At 44.6% G+C, this 9,778-nt stretch overlaps 1 protein-coding gene across 2 annotated transcripts in view; it reads left to right on the top strand.

Moving 5' to 3' along the window:
• The window catches only part of PHF2 (PHD finger protein 2), a 206,117-nt gene that overhangs the window by 1,458 nt on the left and 194,881 nt on the right, over window positions 1-9,778 (top strand). The gene's annotated exons all lie outside the window — the stretch shown is intronic.

Raw genomic sequence — 9,778 nt, forward strand, 5'->3', positions numbered from 1 at the left:
GGTTGGCGGCGCGGCCGCTGCCGAGCCCGGCTCCCCAGTACAATGGCTCGCTCCTTTGTCGCGGCGCCGTGTGGCAGCGCGGTCTGTGGCCGTCTCGCCGGCAGCCCCTGCTGTCACCGCACAGCGCTGGGCTCGCCCGGCCGGAGTCTTTCGGGGGCTCGGGGCCGTTCAGGTGGGAAGAGGCCGAGGCCGGACCTGGGCGGCTGGGGCGGGGGGGGAGGTCAGCTGGAGCAGACAAAGGGAGGGACTTCTCCTTTTGGTTCGGGTCTCACTAACCCAGTGGTACAGAAAGTGAATGTGGCTGTGCTTTTCCAGCGGGAGGGAGGAATCCCGTGTCCGCCCTGAACTTGAAGGACAAGGGATTTTTTCTTTGAGAAACAAGGAAGTTAGTTAAAAAACAGTGTGAAGAGAAAGTAGGTTAAGGCAGCAAATAGAGTAACATTCACAGAGCTGCCTTGAAGGTTTCTTTGAGGTAAACTTGTTAGGGGCCTAGGTTTGCGTGCACCAGTACAACATACCTCCAAGGCCAGGGAAGCATCTAGTAGTCAAGGGGTGGGTGGCTTGTTAGTAATCAGAACTCTAGTATTTAAAAAAAATGACTCGAATTATGCTTGTTAATGGAAGGTGTCTTTGGTAGGTGATAGTCAAATCACAAGGAAATCTAAGAAAGGGACAGACCAATGATACACTTACGAGTTTATCCACAATACTCTATAGAGCCTTCAAGTGTGTCAGTATTGCTACTAGACCACCAGGGTGTAAAGGCAAACATCAAAGAGGAAAAGGAAATGGCAAAGAAGTTTTCTTTGCTTTTGTCCTCATGAAAGAGCATGATGGAGAACTACCTACTTCACAGTGATTTACCTACTTTGTAAGTTGTAAAGGTCAGGCACTGACAGAGAGAGAAGTATCAAAAAGAAGTGAAATGAAGATCCATTCAATCACCAGGACTAGACTTTATTCATCTATTAGTTCTAGATGAATTAAAGAACAGAGTTGAGTGACTTATAGGTTCATAGGGACATAGGGCTGGACCAGACCTCACAAGATCATCTAGTCCAGCCCCCTGCTAAGCAGGATCACCCCAGCCCAGTGTCTGTCCAACCTGCTCTTGAAAATTTTCAAGGATGGAGATTCCACAGCCTCTCAGGAGCCTGTTCCAGTGCTTGACCACCCTCATAGTCAGAAAGGTCCTCCTCATGTCCAGCCTAAATTTCCCCTGCCCAAGCTTTGTCCTAGTCCTGTCCCCTACAGCCACATCTCCATCCGCTCTGCAATCTTCCTTCAGGTATTTGAAGACTGTTATCAAATCCCACCCATCAGTCTTCATTTCCAGACTAAATAATCCTAGCTCTTTCAGCCTTTTTTGCAAGTTATGTTTTCCAGGCCTCTAATAATTTTTGTTGCTGTCTGATGGACTCTTTCCAAGTTGTCCACATCCTTCTGAAGTGTGGGGACCAAACAGTACTCCAGGCGAGGCCTTGCCAGTGTTGAGTAGAGTGGAAGAATAACTTCCTTTGATTTATAAGTGACATTCCTGTTAATGCAACCAGCACTACTGTTGGCCTTTTTTGCAACAAGAGCACATTTTTGGGTCATATTCAGCTTATGGTCTCCTGTAAACTCCAGTACTGCAGCCTAGCGGGTCATTCCCCAAACTGTATTTGTGCAAGAGAGACTCACACAGGTGTAAAATCTCAAGAAATTCTACTGACTTCAGTGCAGATGCTTTGGATTTATGCTGGTGTGACAGAAGGATTTGGTGCTAAATACCAAGTCTGGAGGTTCTTATGCACTTGTTACTCCATCTTTACTTAGGAAACTTTGACTGAAATCAGTAAGGAGTTTTTATCAGTAAATACAGTAAAAAATAATTAATGACCTCAGGAGTGGGCCCTAAACACACACAATTTATCATTAAAAGCAGGTACCAAAGACTTGAAGAGCAATCAGTGTTGCACCTATACAATGGTACTAAATTAATCTTGCAAATAAAAAACATACTTCAGCATCAGGAAAAACAGTAGGAAAACCATTTAAAGATTGTTATTAAACTCTATATGACTGCTGCCTGATTAGTGTCCTGTAAAGGTGTACTGTATGTTCTGTCAGCCTCTCCTGTGAATGCTTTAGAAGAATTCTCACAAAATAGTAGATAAAAGGGATAAGTATGAGCAGGCTAAATGTCTGTTTCTGCTGTTACTGAAGTTCATGGGACAGACCAGACCTGAAGTGGAATAATAGAGACTGAGTGGAGATTGTTTATAAGAATTAAAAGGTTTTTAGTAAACTTCCTCACAAGAGGCTGTTTTAGAAACTTGCTGAGAGATGAGAGGTAAAGACTTTAAAAAGTGTTCCAGCAATATGAACTAAGGCATGTCAGTGAATGGCCAGTTCTTGGATTGAAAAATGTTAACAGCAGGGTGTTCTAAGAAAATGCAGTAGGCAAACGCTTAGACTGTTGCATCTATTTATTAAAGATTTGTAAAAGGCATGAAATGGAGATGAAAAATATTTAGACAAAACTAAGGAGAATTTAGAGGAACTCAAGGAGCACCTGAAAAACAAGGTTATAAGACAGCATGATGGTAAATTAACAAAAGGGTAAGCTAAGCACATAAGAAAGGACTAGTTACTTTGCCTGTGCTGATGTGTTTTGAAGGCTTTGATTCCCTAGGAAATGATCTTTGCTCTTCTGTGAAGAGCTCAGGGAAGATATCTGGTCAAATAAGGAGTCCTTGGTTACATTAGAAAGTGATAGAATGTAATAGTAGGTCTATAACAACATCATATAAACTGATTCTGTGTCCTAACCTTGAAAACTGTTTTCAAATGTAATGGTCTTAAATAGAAATAGCCTCAAAAGGAAAGGTGCAGAGGTGGTTTGTAAACTAACATGGGGCTGGGAGAAGGATGGGTCTTCTTTAAAAGGAGAGAATAAAAAGACTGTATTTATGCCAGAGGAGAGGAGTATCAGGAATGACAGAACAGAAGCGAGATGGCTTTTCAGAAGTTTCTTGTTGCATTTTTTTTATAACCAATCAGTATACAAAAAAATCTATCAAGGCATTTTCAGTTCTAAAGGGGAAAGTCTAACTGATTTCTTTAATTCTACAATATCTATTCTGTTGCTGCAGAGATGAGTCAGATTATTTCCTGGTTTCTCCAGAAGTCAGTACTCCAGAAGTTTTGAAAAACTTTTTGGCTGTCATTTATTGCCATGTCTCAAACTTTACAATTACAGGAAAGGTTACATTTCAGTAGGATTCCTTTTATTTCTTATTTTGGTTTTAGGGCAGAGTACAGTAAAGTGACTGCATTAACACTTGGTTGGTAAGCTCCTGATGATAGGTAAAAGTAGTCCATGTTGATTTTGTCAGATGTATGGCTTTGATAACATTGTGCACATTATGTTGCAGATATGCTGGTAGGTTCTGAAAAGGGTAGGTGGAATTTTTATTCATTACCTCCATTTTTTCCTCTTGGAGAGATTTCAGAGAGCTGTGTTGGGTAGGTAGGCATTTGCTGTGAGCTCTCTCATATCTGGTTCCATATTTGGATCTTGTGGAAGGCCCTTTGTTTATCAGATGTTTTGAGATATGTGTTGATAGAACCCATATCTAGCAACTTCTTGGAGATACGGGTTACCAGTATGCAGATGGATTCTCATTAGCTTGTGCCTGAATACTGTAGTTTTCTTTGCTCTTCCAGAACAAACTTGTGGAAACAGTCCATAAATGATAGAGGAGATACCTGTTGGCTATGGAAAACAATGCTCTCAGCTCATAAGGGTTTTGACTGGTTTTTTTTTTATTAATGGAGGATATATGTCCTTCGCCTAAGAGATTCTCTCTCTCTCGGAATTGTTTTCAATTCTCAAGTGTTTGTGATTTCCTTGTTAGTGGTAGCTCATGTTGTTGCTTTCTTGCCTGTGGTTAATTAAGCAGTTATAACCTTTCTTTAACATGTCACAGTCACCTCCACATCTCAGTACAAGGGTTGTGGTAGACTCTCCATCACCGGCAATTTTTACTTCAAAAATGGATGTTTTCCCAAAAAATCGTAACAAGACTTGCATCAGAGACATCTCGTTGGCCTTTGTTACACAGGCTAGTTGATTAGCATGATCTGTTCTGATCTTAAACTGTGAATTTATTATAATATGCTCTGTCTGCAGTTATCACTAATAGTAACTTGGAACCTTAAGATACTGGAGAATGTGGTGGTGGATTAACTTGGGGGAGAGGGTGTAGGCAGAACACCAAACACCTGTGCGTTATGAACTCTGTGCAGGCGCCCCAGTTGCTTCCAGGGTCGACTACAGGTGTTGGTTGTAGTATCTGGAGCTATTCATAGTTTGGAACATGTCTACCTTAGGGAAAGTCTTTTTTCCTGTGCTCTTTTGCTGCAGCTGGGATCAGCTAAGTTACTTTTACTGACAAGTTTTAACTACAAATTTCTAAGTTGTGGAAGGAGGCATAATCACTGGAAAGTATCCAGCTATTAAACTTGCTCGTTGGTATTACAGTACTTCTGGAGTCACTGCAAAGTCAGTCATGATATCAAGACTTATTAGAATCAGTTTGTTATTAATAAAAATAGTATATACATTCATTCTCTCTCTTTTTCTCTGTCTGTATAACATATAGTACATGTGTATAGACTAATTCTGGGAGCTGGCCGCACTTTCACAAGGACATGGTAAAGCTTGAGGGAGTCCAGAGAAGGGCCACCTGTATGATCAGAGTCTTACACAGCAAGCCATATGAGGAAAGGCTGAGGGACCTGGGACTCTTTAGTCTGAAAAAGAGAAGGCTGAGAGGGGACTTGGTAGTGGCTTACCGCTACATCAGGGGCGTACATCAAGGGCTCAGTGAACAACTGTTCACCAGGGTACCTTTGGGGAAAACTAGGAGTAATGGTCACAAACTCCTTGAAGACCATTTCAGGCTCAACATTAGGAAAAACTTCTTCACAGCTACGGTGTCCAGACTGTGGAATGAGCTCCCTCCAGGGTTGGTGCAATCACCTACCCTGGAAATCTTCAAGAAGAGACTGAACCGTCACCTCACTGGCATCACTTGACCCCAGCTGTCTTTCCTGTTTGGTGCAGGGGGCTGGACCCAATGATCTTCTGAGGTTCCTTCCAGCCCCTTACAATCTATGAATCTATATACAGAAAATAGTTTTTCATGTTACTCTCCTCCAGATTTATTTTCTAGGGAAACAGTTGCTAAAGGAAAATGTGTGCTTGGTGGAATAAGGGAGGCTGAAATAGTAAGCCCTAAAAAATAAAATTCACAATGAAAACTGCAAATTGACCGTAACTCTTGGATGCGTGTTCTAATACTGACATTCCCAGGCAAGATGCTTCAGAAGTTACACAGCACTATTTCTGAAGCGTGGGTTCCATGTTTAGATGTGCAGGCAAAGAGGAAATGGATTAGCTTCCTCAGACTAGTCAGTTCTTTTATCTCTGAGTCTTCTGCTCCCTTTTGGAACAGTGCCTGGGTATCAAACTGGTATTTAGCAGCTGCTAGCATGATATCTAGCTGCTGACTTTTGAACAAAGTGGGCTTTTTACCCCTGAACATCTCTGTGTTGTGGGACTCAGCATGACTGTTTATTAGGAATCTTACAGATTCTCCATACCTGCCTGTCTTAGATTTAAACCTGCAATCATCTGTAAAAGAGCTGTATGATTGTTCAGAGCTCCAGTATGAAGCTGGGGATAGACCTGTTGAAAGGGAGTAGTATAAGAATAGTGCTCAGGTATGCAGGGGTGAAATCACGAAGGCCAAAGTGCAATTGGAGATGCATCTAGCAAGAGACATGAGGGGTCACAAGAAAGGTTTTTACAAGTATGTTGGCCACAAGAAGAAGGGCAGGGAAAGTGTGGGTCCCTTTCTGAATGGGGGAGGCAATCTAGTGACAGATGAGGAGGAAAAGGTTGAAGAACTCAATGCCTTTTTTACCTTGGTCTTCACAGGCAAGGTCAGCTCCCAAACTACTGCAGTGGGCAGCACAGTGAGAAGGTGAGCAGCCCTCAGTGGTGAAAGAAAAGGTTAGAGCCTATTTAGAAAAGCTGGATGTGTACATATCCATGGGGCCAGATGCAGTGCATCCGAAGGTGCTGAGGGAGTTGGCTGATGTGATTGCAGAGCCTCTGGCCATTATCTTTGAAAACTCCTGGTGATCAAGGCAGGTCCTGGAAAATTGGAAAAGGGCAAATATAGTGCCTATCTTTAAGAAAGGGAACAAGGAGGATCCAGGGAACTACAGACTTGTCAGCCTCACTTCAGTTCCCAGAAAAATCATGGAAACAGGTATTCAAGGAACCTATTTGTAAGCACTTGGAAGAGAAGAAAGTGATCAGGAGCAGTCAACATGGATTCATCAAGGGCAAGTCGCATGCCTGACCAACCAGATTACCTTCTATGACTGGCTCTGTAGATGTGGGAAAAGCAGTGGATGTGATATACTTTGACTTTAGCAAGGCTTTTGATACAGTCTCCCACAGCATTCTTGCAAGCCAGTGAAGGAAGTATGGGTTGGATGAATGTCCTGTAAGGCGGATAGGAAGCTGGCTGGATCGTCAGGCTCAACAGGTAGTGATCAATGGCTCAAGGTCTAGTTAGCCAGTATCAAGTGGAGTGCCTAGGGATTGGTCCTGGGGCCAGTTTTGTTCAATATCTTCATTAATAATCTGGAAAGTGGGATGGGAGTACACCCTTAGCAATTTCGCAGATGACATGAAGCTGTGGGGAGTAGTAAATACGCTGAAAGGTAGGGCTAGGATTCAGAGAGACCTAGAGAAATTGGAGGATTGGGTCAAAACAAACATCATGAGGTTCAACAAGGACAAATGCAAAGTCCTGCATTTAGGACAGAGGAATCCCATGCACCGCTACAACTTAGGGACTGACTGGCTGGGCAGCAGGTCTGCAGAAAAGTTGCTGGGGGTTACAGTGGGCAATAAGCTGGATATGAGTCAACAGGTGTGTCCTTATTGCCAAGAAAGCTAACAGCATACTGGGCTGCATTAGTAGGAGCGTTGCCAGCAGATCGAGGGAAGTGCTTATTCCCTTCTATTCTGCACTGGTGAGACCACATCTGGAGTACTGTGTCCAATTTTGGACCCCCCCACTGTAGAAATGGTCTGGACAAGTTGGAGAGAGTCCAGCAGAGGGCAGTGCAAATGGTTGGGGGGCTGGGGCACATGACTTCTGAGCAGAGGCTGAGAGACCTGGGTTTATTTAGTCTAGAGAAGAGAAGCCCAAGGTGGGGATTTGATAGCAACTTTTAACTACCTGAAGGATGGTTCCAAAGAGGATGGAGCTAGACTGTTCTCAGTGGTGGCAGGTGACAGAACAAGGAGCAATGGTCTCAAGTTGCAGCAAGGGAAGTTTAGCTTGCATATCAGGAAAAAACTTTCTCACGAGGAGGGTGGTGAAGCGCTGGAATGGGTTACCTAGAGAGGTGGTGTGGAATCTCCATCTCTGGAGGTTTTGAAGGCCCGGCTTGACAAAGCCATGGCTGGGATAATCTAGTTGGGGATGGTCTTGCGCTGAGCAGGGGGTTGGACTAGATGACCTCCTGAGGTCCCTTCCAACCCTAATTTTCTATGATTCTATGAATTACAAAACATTAAAGCTCAGATTTGCAAAAGCGTTCATTTTGAGATGTTTTGGAATTAGTTTTCAGATGTGTCTGCATATTCATTATTCCTAATGACTTAGTAGCTGTTTGAAAGTCAGGCATTTGGTGTCTCAGCCTCAGAACCAAGGAACCCCAAATTAGTGAATGCTTTGAAAAATGGGAGGGGGATGTAAACGACACTACCAATGGACATGAGAGGAAGAGGCCTACGGATGTGTTCCTGAAATACTGGCATTGACAGCAAATAACAAACATGTCCATAAAAAATATATTGTGTGTGAAGATCTTTGTAGTGTAAAAGGATTTTACAAAAAAAAAAAAAGGCATAAAATTTAGGTGCAATGCAAGTTTAATAAAAAAAAAATCCTAGGAAAAAAGATCAGGAAGCAGCTAGTGCTCACTAGCAACCCCAAGCAGGCTTTTACATTGTGAATAGGACTTCTTCCTACACCTGTGAATATCAAAGGCTAGTTGCCTACTAACGTCCATAAGAACAAGATTGGAACTTTCTTTAAAGCTGGCAGTGTTTTAGTTATAAGGATTCAAACGGTGTCATTTCTCAGGGATGCTACAGCAAAAATAAATTCTGCCATTGAACAGGGAGGGGATAAATTAGCTCACAGGTGGGCTGTTATTTGGGCTGCAGGATCACATAAGGAGTTTTGGTGAGCTGTTGAGGGCTGACCCAGCCTCAGCCCCTTGTCATGGCTGTTTACATGGTGAGGGGGAGAAGGAGAACTGAGGAGATGCTAATTGATCTTATCTGGCCCTACAGCCATCTGTCCCTCACCCATAGTTGGGGGAACCAGACAGGGCAGGTGGGCAGGATGGGGCCATGGGCAGGTGGGGAGCAGCATCCAGGAGAAGGACAGGTGGGTGGGATCAGGGCTAGGGTTAGGATCACTGGGGTAGTGACAGTGCAGGACCAGGGCCTGAATTGCAAGGGCAGTAACAGCTTGGGGCTGGGGCCTGGGACAGAGCTGCAGTTCACTCCCTGCATGTCCCTGCGAAGGGGGGCCGGTTCTGTGGGCAGGGGCCAGCTGCTGCCTGCACAACTAGCACCTATCTTGGGGATGTGTGGGCAGCAGATTGCAGCTTTGCCCAGGCTGTACTGTTGCCACCGCATGATCCTGGCCCAACCCACCCGTTCTGCTCTCAAATGCTCTTCCCTGCCTACCCGCAGCCCTGTCCTGTCCTCCTGGCTGAGCTCATCTTGTTCACTGGGGACCTAAGCTGGACTCCATGGAGACACTACCTGTGTGCCTGATCCATTCATTGCCCCTGATGGTGGGTACAGGGTGGATGGGCCTGGTGTTCCCAGGCAACTGGGCTGGGTCCAGTGGTAGTGGCAACAGTAGAGACACTGGTAGTGGCAGCCAGAAGAAGCCACCACCACAGGATCTGCTGGGAAGTCAAGTCTAGCTGCTGTGCTGACCTTGCCTGTGAAGACCAAGGTAAAAAAGGCATTGAGTTCTTCAGCCTTTTCCTCCTCATCTGTCACTAGGTTGCCCCCCTATTCAGTAAGGGACCCACACTTTCCCTGACCTTCTTCTTGTTGCTAACATATTTGTAGAAACCCTTCTTGTAACCCCTCATGTCTCTAGCTAGATGCATCTCCAATTGCACTTTGGCCTTCGTGATTTCATCCCTGCATACCTGAGCACTATTCTTATACTACTCGCTAGTCATCTGTCCAAGCTTCCACTCCTTGTAAGCTTCTTTTTTGTGTTTAAGCCCACTGAAGAACTCTCTCCTGGAGTGCCCAAGAGCTGTGTGTGGGAATAGGGTGGGCTGTGCTCCATGCCCAGGGCTGCACACACTATGGCCCAGGCTGCCCGAGGGACCGAGGGACTCTCTGCAGGCCAGATAGAATCACTTGGTGGGCTGGATCTGGCCTGTGGGCTGTATTTTGCCCACTCCTGAATTAGCTGAACCACTGGCTGTTTCTTGTATCCTAAATATTAGGGATGTGCAAAGCTTCGGGTGCTGATTCGATTTGGAAGAGATTCAGTGGCCAAATCTCCCAATCCGAATCAAATCAGGAGACCAATAAAAAGATCCAAATCGATTCAGAGCTCTTGAAATCAATTTGGAAAAGATCGACCCACCATGCTTCCTG

Source organism: Gavialis gangeticus, unplaced genomic scaffold (assembly GCF_001723915.1).
Source record: "Gavialis gangeticus isolate Ggan-Ray unplaced genomic scaffold, GavGan_comp1, whole genome shotgun sequence".
In the NCBI taxonomy this organism is placed as follows: domain Eukaryota; kingdom Metazoa; phylum Chordata; order Crocodylia; family Gavialidae; genus Gavialis; species Gavialis gangeticus.